At 51.2% G+C, this 20,284-nt stretch overlaps 1 long non-coding RNA gene across 1 annotated transcript; it reads left to right on the top strand.

Annotated features, from left to right (window-relative positions):
- The first annotated feature begins 1,625 nt into the window (after positions 1-1,625).
- Positions 1,626-12,465, top strand: LOC142035538 (uncharacterized). The gene is made up of 3 exons (XR_012651911.1): positions 1,626-1,694; positions 2,229-2,759; positions 9,686-12,465. It is a non-coding gene; the product is annotated as an uncharacterized LOC142035538 (long non-coding RNA).
- Positions 12,466-20,284: the final 7,819 nt, after the last annotated feature.

The raw sequence follows: 20,284 nt of genomic DNA, 5'->3' as shown, positions 1-20,284 counted from the left end.
GCCGACCAAAATGTGGTACTGCAGCCAGGGCCCCACGCATGCGCGGTTCCTGAACCAGGTCGCTACGCCTGTAATAGGCAACACGCACTCGCTGCTGCCGACCAGCAACTAAAATGCTGTACTGCACCTCAAGTGCTGCGCATGCGCAATAGTATGACAGTGCTCCCTGCTGCCGCCTTTCGAATGTTCAGTGACGAGTGGTGTCCCTCAGGGGTCCTCATTGGGACCAGTACTGTTTAGCATCTTCATCAGTGACATAGACAGTGGGATTGAGTGCTCCCTCAGCAAGTTTGCAGATGACACCAAGCTGAGTGGTGCGGTTGACATGCCTGAGGGACAGAATGCCATTCAGACGGACCTGGACAAGCTCAAGATGTGGGCTCATGTGAACTCCATGAAGTTCAACAGGGCCAAGTGCAAATTCCTGCACCTGGGTCAGTGCAACCCCCAGTATCAATACAGGCTGAGGGATGAAGGGATTGAGAGCTGCCCTGTGGAGAAGGACTTGGGGGTACTGGCAGATGAAAAGCTGGACATGAGCTGGCAAAGTGTGCTTGCAGCCCAGAAAGCCAACCATATCCTGGGATGCATAAAAAGAAATGTGGCCAACAGGTCAAGGGAGGTGATTCTGCCCCTCTACTCTACTTTCATGAGGCCCCACCTGGACTACTGTGTTCAGCTCTGGAGTCCTCAGTATAGGAAAGACATGAACATGTTGAAGTGGGTCCAGAAGCAGGGCCACGAAAATGATCAGAGGGAAGGAACACCTTTCCTGTGAGGAAAGGCTGAGAGACTTGGGGTTGTTCAGCCTGGAGTGCAGAAGGATCTGGGGAGACCTTATTGTGGCCTTTCAATACTTAAAGGGGGCTTAAGAGAATGATGGGGATAGACTTTAATAGGGCCCATTGCAATAGGACAAGGGGTGATGGTTTTAAACTAAAAGAGAGTAGATTCAGACAAGATATAAGGAAGAAATGTTTTATGATGAGGGTGGTGAAACACTGGAACAGGTTGCCCAGAGAGGTTGTAGAAGCCCCAGCCCTGGAAAAATTCAAGGTCAGGTCCAACCCAAACTATTCTATGATTCTATGATCACCGTTTTTTCTTTCTCCATCTCTTTGTCCTGAGCTTTCTCTCTTCCCCCCCCCCCCCCCGGCTTCTTCCTATCTCCTTTTTTCTATCTCCTTCCTTCTTTATCCCTCTCATTCAGAATCTCTCTCGATCTGTCTGTTCTGGTCCCCACTTATCATTTTCTCTCTCTCCCTCTGTCCTGCCCCCTGACCCTGTTTTTCTTCTGCCATGTCCCTGCAGGGCTCCTCCTCCCTTTTTTATTGGTTTCTCCATCTCACTGTTCTCTTCCCTGTACCTTTCTTCCTCTGCTCCTCAGACCTTTTCCCTTGTTTTATTTTTCTCTTTCTGTTCCACTGTCCTGCTCCCCATCGCTGTATTTTCATTTTCTGTATCTGCTGCTCCAGTAACGACTGCCAAAATGCGGTACTGCAGCGACAGCACCGTGCAGGTGCGCAGCAGCGCCGCCCTCGCCGCTGCCACCTGGCTGTCAAAATGCGGTACTGCAGCGCGGCGTTCGCGCGCCGGCTCCGGCCCCTCCGGCGCATGCGCGGTGTCCGGGAGCAGCGTGTGGCGGCGCGCAGAGCGCGGGTCTCGGCGGCAGCGGGCGAGCGCCCGGAGCGCGGGTGAGGCGAGCGATCCCCTCCGGCGGGAGCGGGAGCGGGAGCGGGGGCGGGGGGTGCCTCCTGCCCGCTGGCCGCCGGGCGCTGGCGGGACGGGAAGCTGCGAAGCGGCCGCCGCGGCAGGCTCCCGGTCCGCCGGAGGCGAGCCGGGCCAGGGCAGCGCCGGGCAGTTCCCCGAGAGCCGATAGAAGGGAAGAGGGGACGGAGGCGGGCACCCCCCAGGCGCGGCCAGCGGGCGCCTCCCCGAGTCGCCGGAGCTCCCCCGGTGCCTTCCCCCGGCCCCGCTCGGCCCGTGCGGCTGCCCCCAGCTCCAGCCCCTCCCCTGAAGCCTGTGCTGTAGCCGCAGGCAGCCCCCGAGCCCTGTCGTGAGGGCAGCAAGCTGGCCCTCCGATGTTCTCGAGTCTCCCTGAACGTGGGTGCCGTTAGCAGCGGCGCGGGGAACGAGCGGCGTCTGCGGAAGCCCCTGCGGAAGGAGGGGCTCCGGCCAGGGTCCAGCTACAGTAATAACGGTCACTGCTGCCTCTTTCCCTCTCCCAGAGGCCACGCTGTGAGCGCGGTTGTCCGTTCATCCCCGGGGATGCCGTTGACTGCAGCAGCCTCAGGCTCGCGTGGGCTGTCTCTGCCTGGCCTCCCTCTCCTTGCGGCGTGGGAGCACAGAGGGACAGGTGGAGCGCTTACTGGCTGTGGACAGGAGCTGCTGAAGCTGGAGAGGCTAAAGAATGTTAAGAAGAAACAGAAGGCCATCCAGCTGGCAGCTTCCTCCCGCTGCAGGCAAGAGAGAGCCTGCCTCTCCGAGTGTGGAAGGATCCCTCCTTGTAAACCACAGCAGGTCAGACCGCCAGCGTCTGTATGCATGACCAGCAGCGTGGTACAGCCACATAGTGAGTGAATGAGCGAGGCTATGTGTCTAGGAGGCCTCATCTTGTAAGAGCTGTGAGACACTCACGTGTTCCGTTATGTGGAGGACGGCCAGGTGACTGGAGTTACAGAAGAGGAAGGGAGGAGAGAAGGAGAAAGTAGCGTCTGAGCTGGCAAGGTCTTCTGGCAGCTCCAAGAGCGAGAGCTGTGGTGAGTCCTCCTGGGCCCTCGGGGCCCTGTCGCTCCTCTCGTGTGTCCCAGTCCCTCCCTCCCCCTCTCCTGACCCCCTGTCTTTCCCATGCTGCTGTGATGCTTGGTTTTTTTTGGTTTTTTTTTGTTTTTTGCTTCCCTTGTACCCCTCCTCTTCTGTCTATTCTCCTGTCCTGCTCCCTCTTCCTCTCCCCCTTTCTCTCTCTTGTTCAACTGCCCCCCTTTCTTTTTCTCTCTGCGTTCTTGTCCTGCTCCCTCTCCCTCTCCCCCCCCATCCCCATCTTTGTCCTGCAGCCAGTCGCTGTTTTTTCCTTTTCCATCTCCTTGTCCTGATCTGCATCCGTCTCTTCCCCCCTCCCAGTTTCTCTGGCCTGTTCCCTGGCATCTTTTCCTTGTTGCTCCTGTACATGCCGTTCTGTGTCCCTGCCTTCCTGTCTCTTCTTCCTACTTTCTCTTTATCCCTTTGTCTTGCTCACTGTGGCTGTTTATTTTTGTCATTCTCGATCTCACTGTCCCCGTCCTCCTTCCTGTTCATCTCTTACTCTCTGTGACCCTTTGTGCTGCTTCCTGCCCCTTTTTTGTTCACCCTCCCTCTCTCTGCAGGGCTCCTGATACCTCTCTTTCTAAATTTCCCAACCCCCTGTGCTTCTCACGATCTCTGTCTCTGTCAGTGTCTCTCTCTCTCTTGTTGTCATTGTTCTTGTCTGTCGCGCTGTCTTGCTTCCTGTCCCGTTGTTTCTCGCTGTATCCCTTTGTCCCGCTCCCTGCTCGTATTCGTATTCCTCTCTGTCCTGAGGACCGTCCCAGTTTTTGATCTCCGTCCTGCCGCTGTCCTGATTTTTCCTTCTCTGCCATGTTCCCTGTCCCTCTTTCTGTCTCCTCTGTCGCTGCTGCTTATTTCTCCATCTCTGTCCAGACCCCTGTCCCTTCCCCCTCGCCCTGCCTTGCTGTCCCTCTGCCTTGCTTTCTTTCGCTACCTTTTCTGTCTGTCTTTCTCTGCCCCGTTCCCTCTCCCATCCTTTCTAACTGCGTCCCCCTGTCCAGCTAGCTATCTGTTCTTTCTTTTTTCTGTTTCTCAGTATTTTTTTTCTTTTTCCATATCTCTCTCCCACTACCCATCGCAGTTGGTTTTTTCCCCTCCGATGCTGGCCTGCTCTTTGTCCCTTTTGTCTCTCTCTGTCCTTCTGTCATGCTCCCTGTGTCTATTTAATCCCATCATCTCTGTCCTGCAGCCCGTCGCTGATTTTTTTTTTTCTTTTCCGTCCCTTTGTCCTGTTCCCCATCCTTGTCTCTCTTTCCCTTGGTTCTGCCTCCCGTCCTTTTTTCCTTTCTTGCTCCATCTCTCTGTCCTGCTCCCTATCCCTCCCGCGCTCTCTCTGTTTCTGTGTCCTTCTCCTTGCCTTTCCCCACGGTCTCTGTCTTGTTCCCTCTTTGGTTTTCTTGTTTTCCGGGTGGCTGGGCCCGGCTACCCGCGGGGGTGCTTCGGCTGGGGGGGCTGGGGTGGGGGCCTGGCCGTGCCGCTGGTGGCGGGGAAATAAAGCCTGAAACGGCAATCGTGAAGCAACGCCCTGCCTGTGCTGGGGCTGCCCCGCAGAGGCGTGGGGCCGGGCCCTCCGCAGGTCCCGAGCACTCCCCAAAACTACGTGTGGGGCCCCGGGGGTGCAGGGCTGTGGGGTGGCTACGCTCGGCGTCGCCCGTGGGCACTGCAGGGTCAGAAATGGAGAACAAGTTTTCTGTTCCTGGGGCTTGACAACAGGCTCACGTGGCTGATTTGGGGGCTCGGAAACAGACCGAGCTGCGCAGCTTTGGGCCCAGAAACAGAGGTCCGGCCCTGCGTGTTTGGGCCTTGAGAACAGGCTCAGCGGCCGGGTTTTTTGGCTCCCAAATGGGCCCCGAGTGAGCTGGTGTGGGGGCCAAAAGCAGAAGCAGGCTTGGTTGGTTTTGCAGGTGGGTGAGAGGCAGGTCGGTGGGAGGGTGTTGAGGGCTGTGGGGGAAAGCAGGGGGCGGGCAGCTGTGACCGAAAAGGACTTAACTGTAAGGTTCAAGCAAATGATTTATTTGAACTTCACTTACAGACTTAACACACCACTATTGCGGGTTCTACATATACAATGGAGGAAAGCACTATTGCAATTTTTTTTTTAAGTCACGTAGTACATTATTACAACCACCAAACGATTCACAGACAACCACAAGCATACATGTGTTTAGAAACTTAAAGCATAAACAATATTCACTTACCCCACCAGGTAAGGGCTTTCAGTCCCAGGGAAGTTACCTTGACTGGTGTCCTTATCAAGGAGGGGGAGGTTTCCTTCACAAGCCAACTATATAGTTGGAGAAGTGACTCCCCCATTTCCAACCTGAATCTTAGAGTTTTTATCCCCTGACTTGTGGAATGGTGTGTATGACTATGTCTGAGTGGATTATGATATATGCCTAAATGGATTATGTATATCTGAGTGGCATTTCCCCTTATCTTTCCTTTGTTGGTCTGTGATTGTCTGAATACACAAGGTTGTCATTTGAAACTGAAGCTGAAACCCTCCAGGTTTTGGGGTTTTTTTTACCTTGCTTCCTCAGCAATTGAATAGTGGTTGGATTGAGACTCCGGGCATACTATTTGTTAAGGGATTTCAAAGCTCAGTTCAGGTTTTGGTTCTTTGAATGGTGCAGCCACTGCCCTGTTTACTTCAGGGTTTATCAGACAACCCAGGGCTAAGCTGTCTACACAGCTCCCTGTGAGTCGTCTCTGCAGATAGACAGGGCCTCAAGGCAACCGAAGGCTGGGTCACTTTTGTAACCCCCCCACGAGTCGCCTGTGTGCACTGGACATGGTGAAACTTGTTTGTGAACTATGAGACAGACAATCCACACAGCAGGGTGCGTGGACCCTCCCCGGAGATGGGGGTCTGGTTGTGTCGGATGCCAAAGTTCGGGAGGCCGGCACGCAGCAGGCCGAACTCAACATCTGCGATGGTCTGTGGGGGGTAAAGGCGCTTTTCAGACCCCACGTGCCCTCTTTGAGTCCAGCTCTTCTTTCTGCGCCGCTCAGAATAGTTGTTAAGTAATTAATCGCCCAAACTAACGGATATTTACTTGGCGTGTAACTCTGATGTTTAATCCTAATGCTCCAGTTTTGACAGCAGTTGATATACAACCTTATGGAAAGCCCAGACCGTTGCACGTAGCTGGAGCTTGTAAGGAGAAGCAGCTGAAATCAGCCGGAGCTTCAGTGCGGAGCTGGGGCTTCAAGGAGCCAGAACTGTAGCAAGCGGGAGCTGGAACGAGGCGGGGTGTCCGCTGTCTGGAGCGTGCATTAGCCAGAGGCAAAAGTACCTGCAGCTGTAACGAGCAGGAGGCGTGATTAGCTGGAGCGTCTTTTCGCTGGGGCGTCCGTCGGCCGGACTGCGCTCCCAGCATGGCTGTCCTGGTTTCAGCTGGGATAGAGTTAACTGTTTTCCTAGTAGCTGGTACAGTGCTACGTTTTGAGTTCAGTATGTGAAGAATGTTGATAACACTGATGTTTTCAGTTGTTGCTCAGTAGTGTTTAGACTATAGTCAAGGATTTTTCAGCTTCTCATGCCCAGCCAGGGCACTTGACCCAAACTGGCCAACGGTGTATTCCATACCATGTGACGTCCCATCTAGTTTAGGAACTGGGAAGGGGGGGGCAGGGAATTGCCGCTCGGGGACTGGCTGGGTGTTGGTCGGCGGGTGGTGAGCAATTGCCCTGCGCATCATTTGTACATTTCAATCCTTTTATTACTACTGTTGTCATTTTATTAGTGTTATCATGATCATTATTAGCTTCTTCTTTTCTGTTCTATTAAACCGTTCTTATCTCAACCCACGAGTTTTACTTTTTTTCCTGTTTTTCTCCCCCATCCCACTGGATGGGGGGTGAGTGAGTGAACGGCTGCGTGGTGCTTAGTTGCTGGCTGGCGTTAAACCACGACAACGGCCAAAGAGTGGCCGGGCGGAGGCAGGGCTGTCTGCAGCAAGCAGCTCCGAGCAGCAGGGAGGCGAGTTGTCCTTCTGCCAGCGGGGAGCCCGGCCTCTTCCCTTGGGCATGCAATCCACGCCACGCTCCTCTCTCTGCGTGGAGGGTCTCTCCCGGTCCATTCCCACGGGCAGAAGCGAGGTGGGGGTCCCCCGGCTGTCCTGGGGCACACCCCCCTGCGAGGGGGCACGGGCGAGGTGTCGTCGTCCCCTCGGTACCGGGCAAAGGGGAGAGAAACCGGCCGGTGGGAGCTCCTGGGGTGCAGAGCCCTTCCGGCAGAATCCTCCCCTGTCTTTTCACAGTTGGCTGGGTGTGACAAGCAGGTTCATTTCTTTGTCTCCTCTTCTCCCAGTGTCACCTTCCGCGTCACACGAAGAAAATCCTGCGTGGTTAATTCCGCTTGATGCTCAGGTAATCGCACATATCGGGCTGGGGGAGCGGAGAGGAACACTTGCGAGTTCGAGGGCACTACAGATGCTCCATGTTAAACCCACAGGGAAGGCAAATTTGCTGCTAGTGCAGAAAAGACGATGGAAAAATTGCTGTTAACAGATCGCGCCCTGTTCCCGAACTGGTCCCTTGATGTGTTTTTGTTTCAGGGGAAAGAATGAAATTTCCTGGCTGGTAAATTCAGAGCTGCCTGTTAGCTTCTTCAGGGTCGAGTGTTTCTCTTCTCTCTGTTCATACTGATTTTTATGGGCAAGTTGGAAATAGCCTTTTATTTTTTTATGTATAACTGAATTTTTAGGAATATGTGGTGTCCCTGTAGTTCATTTTTGAGCACCTAGATGCCAGCAGAAATGTAATGAGTGAAACATGATGGGAACTGGTACTTAAACTTGATTTTTATTTGGGTTTGTTTTTTTTTTCCTTCCCCATTAAGAGTGTTGACGACATGTTGTCCCGTGGCACAATCCCCATTCCATTCAGCGGAGTCTTCAGTCTAGGACTTTTAAGTGAAAAAGTTTGTCCTTCCAAAAAGGGACTAGTCATTCCTAGGACCGAGGCATAGACTTGGAGAGTCGCTTAAGTACGTGATCGGAATTAAAGCCAACTTTCAGTTGATGTTGCTGCTGTTGGTCTTTGCTTTCATTGATTTCTCCACGACTCCCTCGTGTTTGGGAGCTCTGAACCATAATGTTTTTCAGTCTCTAACACATTTCCACCCCCACCCCCCAAAAAAAGGAGAGGCAGTGTCTAAGAGTTAATTAGTTTCCTCACAAATGCGTGAGTAAATAAAATGTGAGTTATGATGATTAAAACCATAGAAATGACACCAGTCTTGCAGATCTGGACTATTTCTGAACAGGCATTCATCACACGCAGAAGTCGTCAGGGTACGGATCACCTGCGCTTCGTGCTCTGACAAGACAAAATGCTGAGGCAGGGATGAGCTCTGAAAGAAGAAGAAGAAAAAAAAAAAGAAGGCTACAGGGTCACGGTTTTGTTGTTGTTTGTTTTTAGAGAGTGCAATATTGACTGGTGCCAGCCTGCAGAGCTCTTCTGCTGCCTGACCTCTCCTTCTCGTTCATGGCTGTAATTGTCGTTTGGATAACTGTAGAAGAGCAATTAAGTTACTTGCCTCTGTGAATGTGCTGGTAATACCAGGAAGGCAAGTGCTTGAACCAGTAGTGAATAACTGGGCTACGAGTAGAATTTCTGAAGGAAGAACAGCAGCAGCAACAGGAAGCAAATAGCAAGTGACCAAAAACTTGCGTGTGTCAAACGCATCAAAGCTTTCTTGCCGAATGTTGTTTGGCAATATGTTCCAAATGGCTTTTTTGGTAAACGTAAATTTTCAGGAAGTTCAGGGCTGCGTGTGGCAAAACGCGTCCCTCTGCTTACACGTCCTGCTACGTAAATAGCATGGGTCAGCGGCAAGTCCAGCGGCAGGGCTGCTGTTCCCTACTCTCGACGTTGCCGTAGTAGTGTTGCGGTATTTAGACCTTCACGGACTGGCTGAGGAACGGAAGGAGAATGCCCGTTTTCTGTAAGGGCTCAGAATGCCGACCCTTTTCTCTGCCTGCCGCTCCCCTGTGCATGAGATGAAGCTGTTTTATTTTTCTCCCTTGTTCCTGGTCTAAATATTTCTGGAGCTGTTGCTGCTGTGGGTTTGCAATTGGTGTTACTGCGTTTTTGTAGCGTTCTAGCGATGGGTCGTTTCTGCTGTGGCAAAGTGTCGAGATACGGTTTTCAGTTTAAAGCGTCAGAAACTACGTTCACCGAAACCGGTAACTCGCGGCGTAGGGGAAACCGATCTGGCGCATGCAGCTGTGCTCGCAGGGATGCTGTGTGGCTCCTCATCAAAACGGCAGGCTGTGTGCGTGGACATCCGTAGGGTTGCGCTCTGGGTCCGAGAGCGTTAGCGTATTTTTGCTGTTGGAAGATGGAATGGAGCGTGTGCCTGTTAAATCTCAGGGCGGTCAAAAGCTAGGAGGGACCCTGAGCGGGTTTGGTGGCACAACTGCGGTTGTAAAAGATCTTGCCCGTTTGGAGCAATGGCCTGGAAAAAAAAAGATTCCTTTTTTGCAATGAGGCAGTTCACAAGGACAGATGTGTTGCTGTGCTCTTTAGCAAAAATACTCAACTTGGGACGTATAGGGTGATGAAGCCTCGGCTATACTAAGGCTTGAGAAAATGTAGGTAGGTCTCTATGTCTGTCACCTGCGTGTATCTAGGAAAGTGAGTTCTAGTGAAAGTAAAGTTGCCGATGAGTCAAAAAAGAAAGGAAAAAAAAAAGGCACGGTTGTCTGAAAAATGCAAAAGCTCTAGTGGCCTGCGTCAACAGCTGTACCGAAGATGACGCAAAAATACTTTTTCCTCCGCTCAGTTGTACTGTCTTCACAAACCTTCACAAAAAAAAAAAAGGGCAGCTTTGGATTCCTACCCAGCTTTGTGCTAATGTTTTTTTTTCTTCTCTCAGCTGGATGCCAGCCGGCACCGTTTCGCCGTGGTTGCCCTTTCTTCTGCCGTGACGGTACGAGACAGATGGAAAGGTTCCGTAGTGGCCTGCAAGTACAAGGTACGCCTACGATGTGTGTCTGCATTTTTCCAAAGGTACTTGTGATACGGACTTTAACGTTGAGAGTGTGCCAACTCTCCTTCTACTTTTTTTTACATGAAATATTTTAACAGAAATACTAAAAATAAGTTCTGTTCCGGAGCATGTTACACCTATACAAAGTTTACTTCCCTCAGTTTATTTTCTCTTCCTGAAAGCATAATCTTCTGTTGCTGTGTGCTTGCTAGTAAATGATACTGTGAAACTAATTTTGTCCTAAAAGAGGGAAGAAACTGTTCGTAAGAGTTCAGCTGTTCAGAAGAAACAGACTTTGTTTTCATGATAAAACCTTTATGCTTTTACAGTCAATGATTTTTTTTTAAATATCTTATAGTAGTACTCAAAAACGTTACGGAGATAATTAGCATCTGTACTAAAAGCAATCAAGGTCAAAGAAGAGACGTGGACAAAACAGGACAAAACGGGCGTCACATCTGTGTGTTTTCCAGGCTTTCCCAGGAAGCATTAGCAGCCTTGTAACTAGTGACAGTGAGTCCTGAGGTGTTTTTGATGAGTTACTGCTTCAGTAATGTATTTTGTCCTTTAACCTACAGTGTGTAATTTTGACTTCAGTTGGAAAGAGATTTTCCAAAAGGGAAGTCTTTCTCTCTCAAAGAAATTTTGTTTCAGGAACTTCCCATCAGAGTGGATCTTCAGAGGTGATCGACTTGACAGTAGAAGTCATCAGTAACGAGACTTTTCACTCTCTTTTAAAAAAAGAAAAAAAAAAAAAGTCAATTTCCTTCCAAAGACCCAAGCACAGCCCATCTTCCTAAAGTTGATGGCATCACTGGTCTTTGGTTTCTCAGTTGTAACAGTCGAGATAACATGAAAACGTGTTGCTCTGCCTGCTTCAGTACTGCCAAAAGCATTAGGGAATCCGCCAGTACTTTTTGGTAGTCTGAGGTATTGCAGCACTGGGGATTTTACAAATTGACTTGCATTGTTTAAACTGCAACTGCCAAATAGCTGTAGTATATGATTTGTTAGGTGTATGTAAGCAGTTAGGTATTTTTCTAAACGTTTAAAAAGAGAGGCAACTGAATGTTATGGGTTTTTTTTCCTGATGTTTTGACGGAGTGCTCTGAAGTACTTTCTTTCTGTCTGGCTTTCAATGGCGCGTTTCCCTGGCAGTTCAGTAGCACCTCTCTTGGGCAGCTCAGCTGGCCAGGTGTCCCTCCGCGTTCTGTAACACGCACAAAACCCCCTAGTCCCATTATAACTGTGTACTTTGGAGAGAGATAATTTAATGGTATGAATTCAGAGCTGTGCAAGTTAAGGTAATGGAAAAGGAAAATCAAATACTTTTATAGTATAAGTATTTTTATTGGACGTATATAAACATGGGCACGCCTTTTTAGTGTAAAGTGAATTATTGAGATTTATTCTTTATTTTTCATTTTGCTCTTTGGAGTTTTCCACTTCACTTTCAGCTTTATTCACCAAACAAGCAAGATGCAAAGCAGCAGCAGCAGCGCAAGGGCTGTAGCTGTCGTGGTGGATCCGTAAGCATAGATTCTGATTGCGTACGACCTCGTCCCGCAGTCTCCCAGGGTTATCTCCCTGCAGCAGTGCTGTAAGGAAGGGAGGAGACGTTTTCCAACACCGGCAAGAGTGTTTACTTGTATGCTAAGAAGGTGTTCAAAATGGTATCGATTAGCCTAAATGCTGATTTTAAGTGTTCCAATCGCTCTTAACTTTTAAAGGAGGTGGTGTATTTCGAGCTGACTTGTTTACCTGGAATCCTGCTTTAGCTCAGCGACTCTTCTTGTGCACCCCCAGCCTCTGCTGGCAGGGCGGTATGAGGAGATGGAAGGTCCCTGACTTAGTCTAAACACTGCTTAGCAACAACTACAGCATCGGGGTGTTGTCAACGTTATTCTCACCCTAAATCCAAAACGGCCCTGTACCAGCTACTCGGAAGAAAATGAACTTTATTCCAGCCGAAACCAGGACAACCCCAAACCCCCTGATTCTGGGTCTGCAACGGGAAAAAACAAACGACTTTGGGACTCCTGGGAAAGCCAAATCTGCCTGGATTGGTGCAGCTGGAAAGCAAAAAACCCACCCCATTTTCATGCACAAACCCACAACCGAAAGATCACCCCTTTTTATGTTGTGGAAAAGCACTGAAACACACCCCAAACAGTATTTTTAAAAAGCAAAAAACTCCCCAGTTTGGGGAAGATTGGGGGTGAAGCATAAGCAGTTTGAGGGGCGTTGCTGGGGGTCCTCCCAGTGTGGATTATCTGGTGTGGATGCTCTGTTGCGGGTTATCCCAGGTGACTTATCTGCTGTGGATCATCCTGGGTGGACTCCCTGGGGTAGGTGATACCCACCCGTGTCCCCCCATGCACCTCTGTACCCTCACCTACCCTCTCCCTGGCGTGTGTTTCTCCCCCATATACGCCCCCTGCTGCTCTAGCCCGCCCCCTTCACCCATTCAAGTTTTTAACCCACGCAAGTTGTTTTTTCCCCCCGCATCCCCTGCTCTTCTATCTCCTGTCCCATCCCCCCCGTCCCCCCCCCGCGTCCTTTCCCTCCTCCATATTCCACCCCCTGCTCCCCATCATCCGTCAGGCTCCAGACCCCTGGCATGCTGCCTGCACCCCATTCTCTGTCATTTTTTTTTCTTCTTTTCCTTACAAGTTGTTGTTGTTGTTGTTTCTTTTTAATGATTAAACTGTTTTCATTTCAAGCCACGAGTTTTCTCACTTTCGCCCTTCCGATTGTCTCCCCGTCCCACTGGGGGCAGGGGAGCGAGTGAGCGGTCGCGTGGGGCTTTGTTGCTGGCTGGCCTTCAACCATGACACGAGGTGAGTTGCAAGCCCTGCCTGACTAATGCTGGAGGCTCTCTATGTTCGTCCTGCCATCTTGACGGGCCGTCCTTGTTCTTCATTGCCGCTTTATAGCGAGCGCCTCTCGCTCTGTAAACGGCAGTACTGGGGCCGTGCAGGTACTGCGTGTTGCAGGCAGCAAAGGGCAATTGTGTCGCTTGCCAGCGGGAGCGGCAAGGAGTGCGGAGCCACGCTCCTGTAGGGAGCAAAGATGGAACCTCGAGGGCTCTACGGTCATCTGCTGAGGACTACTAATATCCCGACAGGCCTCTTTGCTATCCCTGCTTCACGGCTGATTCCTTTGCACGCCGGAGGGCGGGGCGGTAAGTAACACCGTGCAGCGTCTCTTTGATAAGAGACAAGCCCCGCACAGGAAGCCTTACATGCGTGCAGGATTGGGAGAGTTCTGATGGCACAGAGGTGAGGAAAGGTGCACCCACCCCAACTGAGCCCCAGGGTCGCCAGGGTATCGCTTGCTTGCAGGTGGACTGCTCGCATCTGGTGCGCTGGGATGCGGCATTTCCTGCTGGACAGAGCTGCCCCTCTGGCACAGAGCAGCTTTGGGTCTCTTGTGGCCTGCCTTCAGGCTGTCACCGGAACCAGGCGTTATTTTTTTTTTTTAAATCTCTCGCCAGCATCTGTTGGCTGGCTTCTGTCAGTCCCGCAACCCTGATGCCACATGCAGAGGGATACAGCAGTCCCTGGGGCTTGCTCCAGGGGACACCCCCCCCCCTTCCCCCCCATTTGCAGGTTCCCTGTGCTGCTTCTCCTCTCTAGATAATGGGGTGGGGAGGGCAGGGGCAGAAGCGACCACGCGAATGGTCTGTTCTTTGCACTTGACTGCTGTAAACGCTCCAGCCACTCGGGTGCTTTTTGGAGCGGAGGCGCTGAAGATGACTGCCCGGGCTGCGAGTGGGGAAAGGGCAGGGCAACGTAAGCCCTGTGCCCCCAGTAAGTAGTTGCCGCCTGTGTCTGGTCTCTCCTGGTCTGAGCTGTCAGTCGTCCCTCATCCAGCTGATGCTCCGAAGAGGATCGTTACGGGGATGCGGATGCTGCTGCCCGGTGACCGAAGGTGGGAAGTGGCGTTGGGGGGGGGCGCATGCGCAGTGGCGAGTGTCGGTGGGCTCCAGCTGTTGCCGGGCAACCAGAACGCGTTACGGCATCTCGACAAGGGCGCATGCGCGCTGCGCCTTTTACGGCGCTCGCCGCTGTTGCCCGGCAACCAAAGCGTGACAGTGCACCTTCGCAACCGCGCATGCGCGGCGGCGCGGTTTACGGCGCTCCTCGTGTTGCTCGGCAACCAAAACGTGTTATGGCAGTTCGGCAAGGGCGCATGCGTGGTTCGAAATTTACGGTGCTGGCCGCTGTTGCCTGGCAACCAAAGCGCGACAAGGCGCCACGGCAACGGCGCATGCGCGGCGGCCCAGTTTACGGCGCTGCCGCTGTTGCCTAGCAACCAAAATGCTTCACGGCAGCTCGGCAAGGACGCATGCGTGGTGCGCCTTTTTACGACACTTACCATGGTTGCCTGGCAACCGAAGCACGACAAGAAGCCTCCGTAACTGCGCATGCGCGACGGCGCGGTTTACGAGCTCCTCCTGTTGCCTAGCAACCCAAACGCATTACGGTAGCTCGGCAAAGGCGCATGCGCGGAGCGCCGTTTACGACACTGACCACTGTTGCCTGGCAACAAACGCGCGACAAGGCGCCTCGGCATCCACGCATGCGCGGCGGCGCGGTTTACGGCAGTCACGCTGTTGCCTAGCAACCAAAACGCTTTACGGCTGCTCGGCAAGCGCGCATGCGTAGTTCGGCTTTTACGGTGCTGGCCCCTGTTGCCTGGCAACCAAAGCGCGACACGACGCCTCGGCTATCGCGCATGCGCGGCGGCGCGGTTTACGGCCTGCTCCTGTTGCCTAGCAGCCCAAACGCGTTACGGCAGCTCGGCAAGGGCGCATGCGCGGTGCGCCTTTTACGGCGCTCCCCGCTGTTGCCAGGCAACGAAAGCACGACATGGCGCCTCGGCAACCGCGCATGCGCGGCGGCGCGGTTTACGGCGCTCCTGCTGTTGCCTGGCAACCAAAACGCGGCCCTGGCGGTCGGGAGCCGCGCATGCGCGGTGGCGCCTTTTGCCGTCCTCCTGCTGTTGCCTAGCAACCGAAACGCGGTACAGCAGCGCGGAGCCGCGCACGCGCGGTGGCGGCGCGTTTCGCCAGCGCTCTCTTCCGCCACCTGTTGAACAGACTTCGGTACTGCAGCTGGGGTGCCGCCCATGCGCGCTGGCGCGTTGTGCCAAGCGCTCGCCGCTGCCACCCCGCGACCAATGTTCGGTACTGCAGCTCGGAGGCTGCGAGTGCGCGGGGCTGCCCCGGTCCTGCCCGTGCCGTCCGACGGTAACGGCAATGCGGCACCGGCGGGAGGGGCCGCCGCGCTCGTTGCTTCCTCCCGGTAAGGAAACGCCGCCGGCAAGGAAAGCTCGCACGGGCTGTCTCTGCCCGGCCTCCCTCTCCTCGTGGCGCGGGAGCACGAAGGGACAGGCGGGGCGCTTACCGGCTGCGGGCAGGAGCTGCTGCGGCTGAAGCTGGAGAGGCCAGAGAAAGGTTAGAGAAGAAGAAATGGAAGGCTGGCCGGCCGGCAGCTGCCTCCCGCTGCAGGCAAGAGAGAGCCTGCCTCTCCGCGTGTGGAAGGATCCCTCTTCGTAGTCCGCAGCAGGTCAGACCGCCGAGGTGCACCGCAGGGTCCGGATGCGGCACCGACGGTGCGGTACGGCCACGTAGTGTGCGAGCGAGCGAGGCTCCGTGCCTAGGAGGCCTCGTCTTGCAAGACCTATGAGACGCGTGTTCTCCTAGGGGGAGGACGGCCGCGCCGCCGGAGTTACAGAAGAGGAGGGGAGCGGGAGAGGAGCAGAAAGAAGCGTCTGAACTGGCAAATTCTCCTGGCAGTGGCAAGAGCTGTGGTGAGCCCCGGGCCCTTGGGGCCCTGTCTCCCCTCTTCCGCGTTCTGGTCCCTCCCTGCCCCTCCCCTGGTCCCCTCTCTTTCCCACACCACTGCCTTTTTTTTTTTTTTTTTTTCCTTTCCTCCCTTGTACCCCTGATACTGAAAAGCCAGTCGAAGAAACTCCCTAAGACTCGTTTTGGAGTTTTAGAAAGCAGGCATTCTTCATTGCAGCGCTGGATGCACGGGGAATAGTTCCACCTAGCGTGCATGCCACAGCTTTAGCACAAACAGGTTATACAGAATAACTAATTGCATGTTAATCAGATTAGTATACATATACATAAAAACGACGGCAACCAATTATCATAGTACTGCCTACGTCCGATCACGTGCAATGAAGGATCCATTTGAGACGAAGGGCTGCTTTTGCAACCACCGACCCATTTGAAGTTCTTGCTGGCTGTCCTCGAAGTCTTTATTCTTGTCCTTGTTCTTTGACCTTGAAGCTTAACACAGGTTCAATCACACGTGGTCAGTTTCAGCATTGTTCTCATCCAGCGTACAGGAACATCTAGTCATAAGAGCAAAGAACTGCAAAACTTAGGAGTACCTACCTCTGCTAGTTAATTGCTTGGCTATACTTTTGTCTATTGTTTCAATCGTAGTGTTAGTATAAGATTTCTAATAATTATTTACCAAATCTCACTTTTGCAGTCACCTAGCAGCAAACCAGCTTCCACAGCTGGTACAAAATATTAAAACCATCCCAATATTTAGACGTGCCATACAGAATGTATGGAAATAGGCTATCAGAGGTGTCCGAGGGGCAGAGGGAGCGCCGGGGGGCACCCCGAGCCCCGGAGCAGACTCGCTGGCAGGACTCGATAGGCACGCGACTGACTGAATAAACGCTGGCCGCCCGTCCCCTTTGCCCTCCGGGCTGCGTTTGCTCTCCCTTTGCACGAGTGGAGGGGCCGTGAGGGAGCCCAGGGGAGGAGGAGGTGAGGCGCTGGGGGGGTCGGGCCGTGTCCCCCCTGTTCCTGCTGGGCTCCAGCTGTTGCAAATATTCCGGTAAAGAAATCAAAATTTAATCACATAGAAGAGTTAGGTTTGATTAAGAAGTAAAATTGTGAAGCATAACGTATAGGATCGTTAAGTTTGAAACGTAGCCATAGAAACTTTAGGAACTGTGTTACACGTGACTCTAGGAACCTTAATATTGTTAAAGTTTGAAAGAGCTAACCCTAGAAACCTCACCAGGAAGTTACTGGTTCTTCTACCTTCTGTTTCAGGAAACTAAGGAAACCGTCGGGGATGCCAGTTTGCTGCTTGGAAACCCCCTTACCCTTCCCATCTCGATTTGAGGATCGAAGATGCCAGTCAGCAGAGCTAAGTGTAACTGACCAATGATTGTTTTTAAATAAGACTATTGATAAGGTTATATAATCAAAGGACCGATCATTATAAAGGTTAAATTTAAGAATGAGCATAGTATGCATTTTTACGGAAGGAGCTTAGGTAACAATGACCTGACAGGAAAAGTCTGTAAAAACTGATGGATTTTGATACTAAGCGGGACACGCCTTTGGAGGAGCGATCCCCCGTGTCCCCAGCGCTGCGATAAACAAAGTGCCCGCTTCTTAACTTCAGGTTGGTGTTAAGGAGTTTTATTCCGGATTTCGGGAACGGTTTTGGCGACCCAGATGGGACCTTGCGAGTGAGACTGGACGAGATCGAGTGTCGATCGAACTCCGGCCGGCACCGACGTATTCTCGGGGAGAACCGTCACCCTCGACTCGCAAAGCTCCTCGCAGCGTTCCCTGGAAAAAAAGGTAAGGCGCTGCTGCTTTGGAATTTGTCTGGAAAGCCTGCCCGTGAGGCGCGGCGAAAGCTTCGCAGGGTTGGGGCTTGGAGGGTACCCGTCTGCAGTGGAAGCCTAGGCGTCTGCCCGTAAGTCATAAGCGAAAGCTATTGCTGGGTTGGACTTTGTGTATTATTTGGGACAATTGTCATTTGCATTTGTTTGGTATTTGGGATTTGAATGTATATAAGTATAAAGGCATTAGCAAAATTGTTTAAGAATAAGAGTGCAGGAAATAGAACCGCTGATGAAAAGTTACCAAAACCATCACCGTTGGGACATTTATTGGCACATTGGGGTGAATTGCAGGAAAAATGGTAAACGAACAGAACTTTGAGTTACAATACTATATTGCAATTACTGTTGTTTTGTAGGAGAGAGAGTAAATGGAATAAAGTGCCATAGGTAGATTTGTTCTTCTTAAGTGAACGTATCTGACGGGGACCAGAGGGGAGTCTCCCAGCAGAACCTCTGGTTACAGCTAAACCGGGAGAGCAGAAAATTGAATTTGAATTGACACTAGAGTCACCTTTTCAGTTTTAAATACCTTAGAGGGAGAGTTAAGTTTTGAAGAAATTGGTGGTGTCGGTGCAACAAGTGAACAAGAAACTAGACCCTTCTTTAAATCTTTAACAATGAAATTAGGAAAGCAATGGGTCACTCAGCAGTTTTTGTATGTGCCAGATTCTCCTAAACTCCTGTTAAGGAGAGATCTATTTGAGAACTTAGAGGCAGAAGTTAAATTAAAAAACGGAGAGATTAAAACTTCAATTCCAGAAACGAAACTAAACGTATCGAAGCAGTGGCTTTGTTGTTAACAGGATGGTTACCGACAGCAGAAGATTATACCAGTCAAAGTCTAATGCTGCAATTCCAATCGTCTGGACTGGGAAGTTCCTGGTAAATCCAAAAAGCAGAACCTGTGAGAGTTGATTTAAAGCCAGGATCGAATCCGGTAAGAATTAAACAATACCCCCTAAGACCGGAAAGTCGGAAAGGGTTAGTAATGGTAATAGAAACGTTTTTAAGATACAAATTGTTAATAGAATGGGAATCCAGATATAACACCCCGATCTTGCCTGTTAAAAGGCTAATGAAAAAGATGGTAGATTAGTTCAAGACCTCCTCAGAGCAATAAATCAAATAGTCCAAGATATTCATCCGGTAGTAGCAAATCCTTATACTTTGTTAGCAACCCTAACGGAGAAACAAGAATGGTTCACAGTGTTAGACCGAAAAGATGCCTTTTTCCGTATTCCCTTGGATCCCAGTAGTCAAGAGGTTTTTGCTTTGGAATGGGAAAATCCTGAGACTGGGAGAAAAACACAATATACGCGGACAGTCTTGCCTCAAGGCTTTAAGAATAGTCTTACCATTTTTGGAAATCAATTGGCACGAGAATTAGGGATTTGGAAGAAAGAAAATAATCAAGAAATCTTGCCGAAATATATGGATGATCTGTTAATTGTAGCTGAGACGGAAGAACAATGCACAAAGTTAACTATTAACTTTTTGAACTTTTAGGGAATCGGTGGATATCGAGTGTCAAAAGAAAAAAACCCCAAATAACCCAGAAAGAAGAAACTTATGTAAATGAGTTTTAAAATCCTAAAAGGACAGACACAATTGGGAACTGAGAGAAAAGAGGCAATTTGTCGTCTCCCCGAACCTAAGACGAAAAAAATTAATGACGAGCGTTTCCGGGAATGGTTGAGTGGTGTCACCTGTAGATTATAAATTGTGGCTTGCTGGCCCGACCTTTATAGGAGCAGCTCAAAACCTCAAACGATGGATTGGACCGATGCCGAGAAAGCTACTTTCCAAGAACTGAAACAGGCTGTAAGAGGGGTGCCAGCCCTAGGCCTGCCAGATCTCACAAAGAAGACACTTGAATTTTTTGCTCGTGAAAGAAGAGGTATAGCTCTGGGTATCCTGGCCCAATATGTAGGGCCAAGTGGGCGAGCTGTGGCCTACTTCTCGAAGCGATTAGGTAATGCGAGTCTGGGATGCTCTGGTCGTCCGGGAGCCGTCGCTGCAACTGTGCTACTGATCCAGGAAGCTCGTAAGTTCACCTGAGGACAAAGGATTAGAGGACAAAGGATTACTGTACGTTTCCCATATGATAACTGTTGTGCTAAAACAGAGAGGGGGGCATTGGGTATCCCCTAGCAGGATGCTGAAATACCAAGTGGTGTGGCTGGAACAAGATGATGTTTACCTAAACACTACTACCACCGTTAACCCTGTTGCGTTTTCAACAACTGATCAAGATAAAGGAGGAGAACTGGAACGTGACTGCTTGCAGACAATCGAAAGAGTTTACTCCAGCTGACTGGATCTCTGAGATGTGCCGCTAGAAGAAACAGATTGGGAACTGTATGCCGACGGAAGCGGTTCCATCTGTGAAGGAAAACGTTTATCAAGATAGACAATAACTACTGAGGAGGTAATTGTGTTGCCAACTTTGCCTTCGACGATATCTGCCCAAAAGGCTGAATTGATAGCTCTTATGCGAGCTCTGGAACTAAGTCAAGGAAAGCGAGTCAACACTTGGACAGACTCAAAGTATGCTTTTGGAGTAGTACGCGCGCATGGAGCGATACGGAGAGAAAGAGGACCGTTATCTGCGCAAGGAACCACCATTCAGCACGCAGAACAAATACTGAAATTGTTAGAAACCATTCAAAAACCAACAGCAGTCACGATAATGCACTGTAAAGCACATCAGTTACGTAAGACCGGTCCGAACGCAGGTAACCGACTGGCCGATGAAGCTGCTAAAGAGGCTGCGGAAAAAGGCATCCTAGCACTAGTTCCAGAGAAAAG

Source organism: Buteo buteo, chromosome 10 (genome assembly GCF_964188355.1).
Source record: "Buteo buteo chromosome 10, bButBut1.hap1.1, whole genome shotgun sequence".
Classification (NCBI taxonomy): domain Eukaryota; kingdom Metazoa; phylum Chordata; class Aves; order Accipitriformes; family Accipitridae; genus Buteo; species Buteo buteo.
The sequence above is the reverse complement of the archived record's forward strand: the minus strand, read 5'-3'. Positions and strand labels throughout refer to the sequence as shown.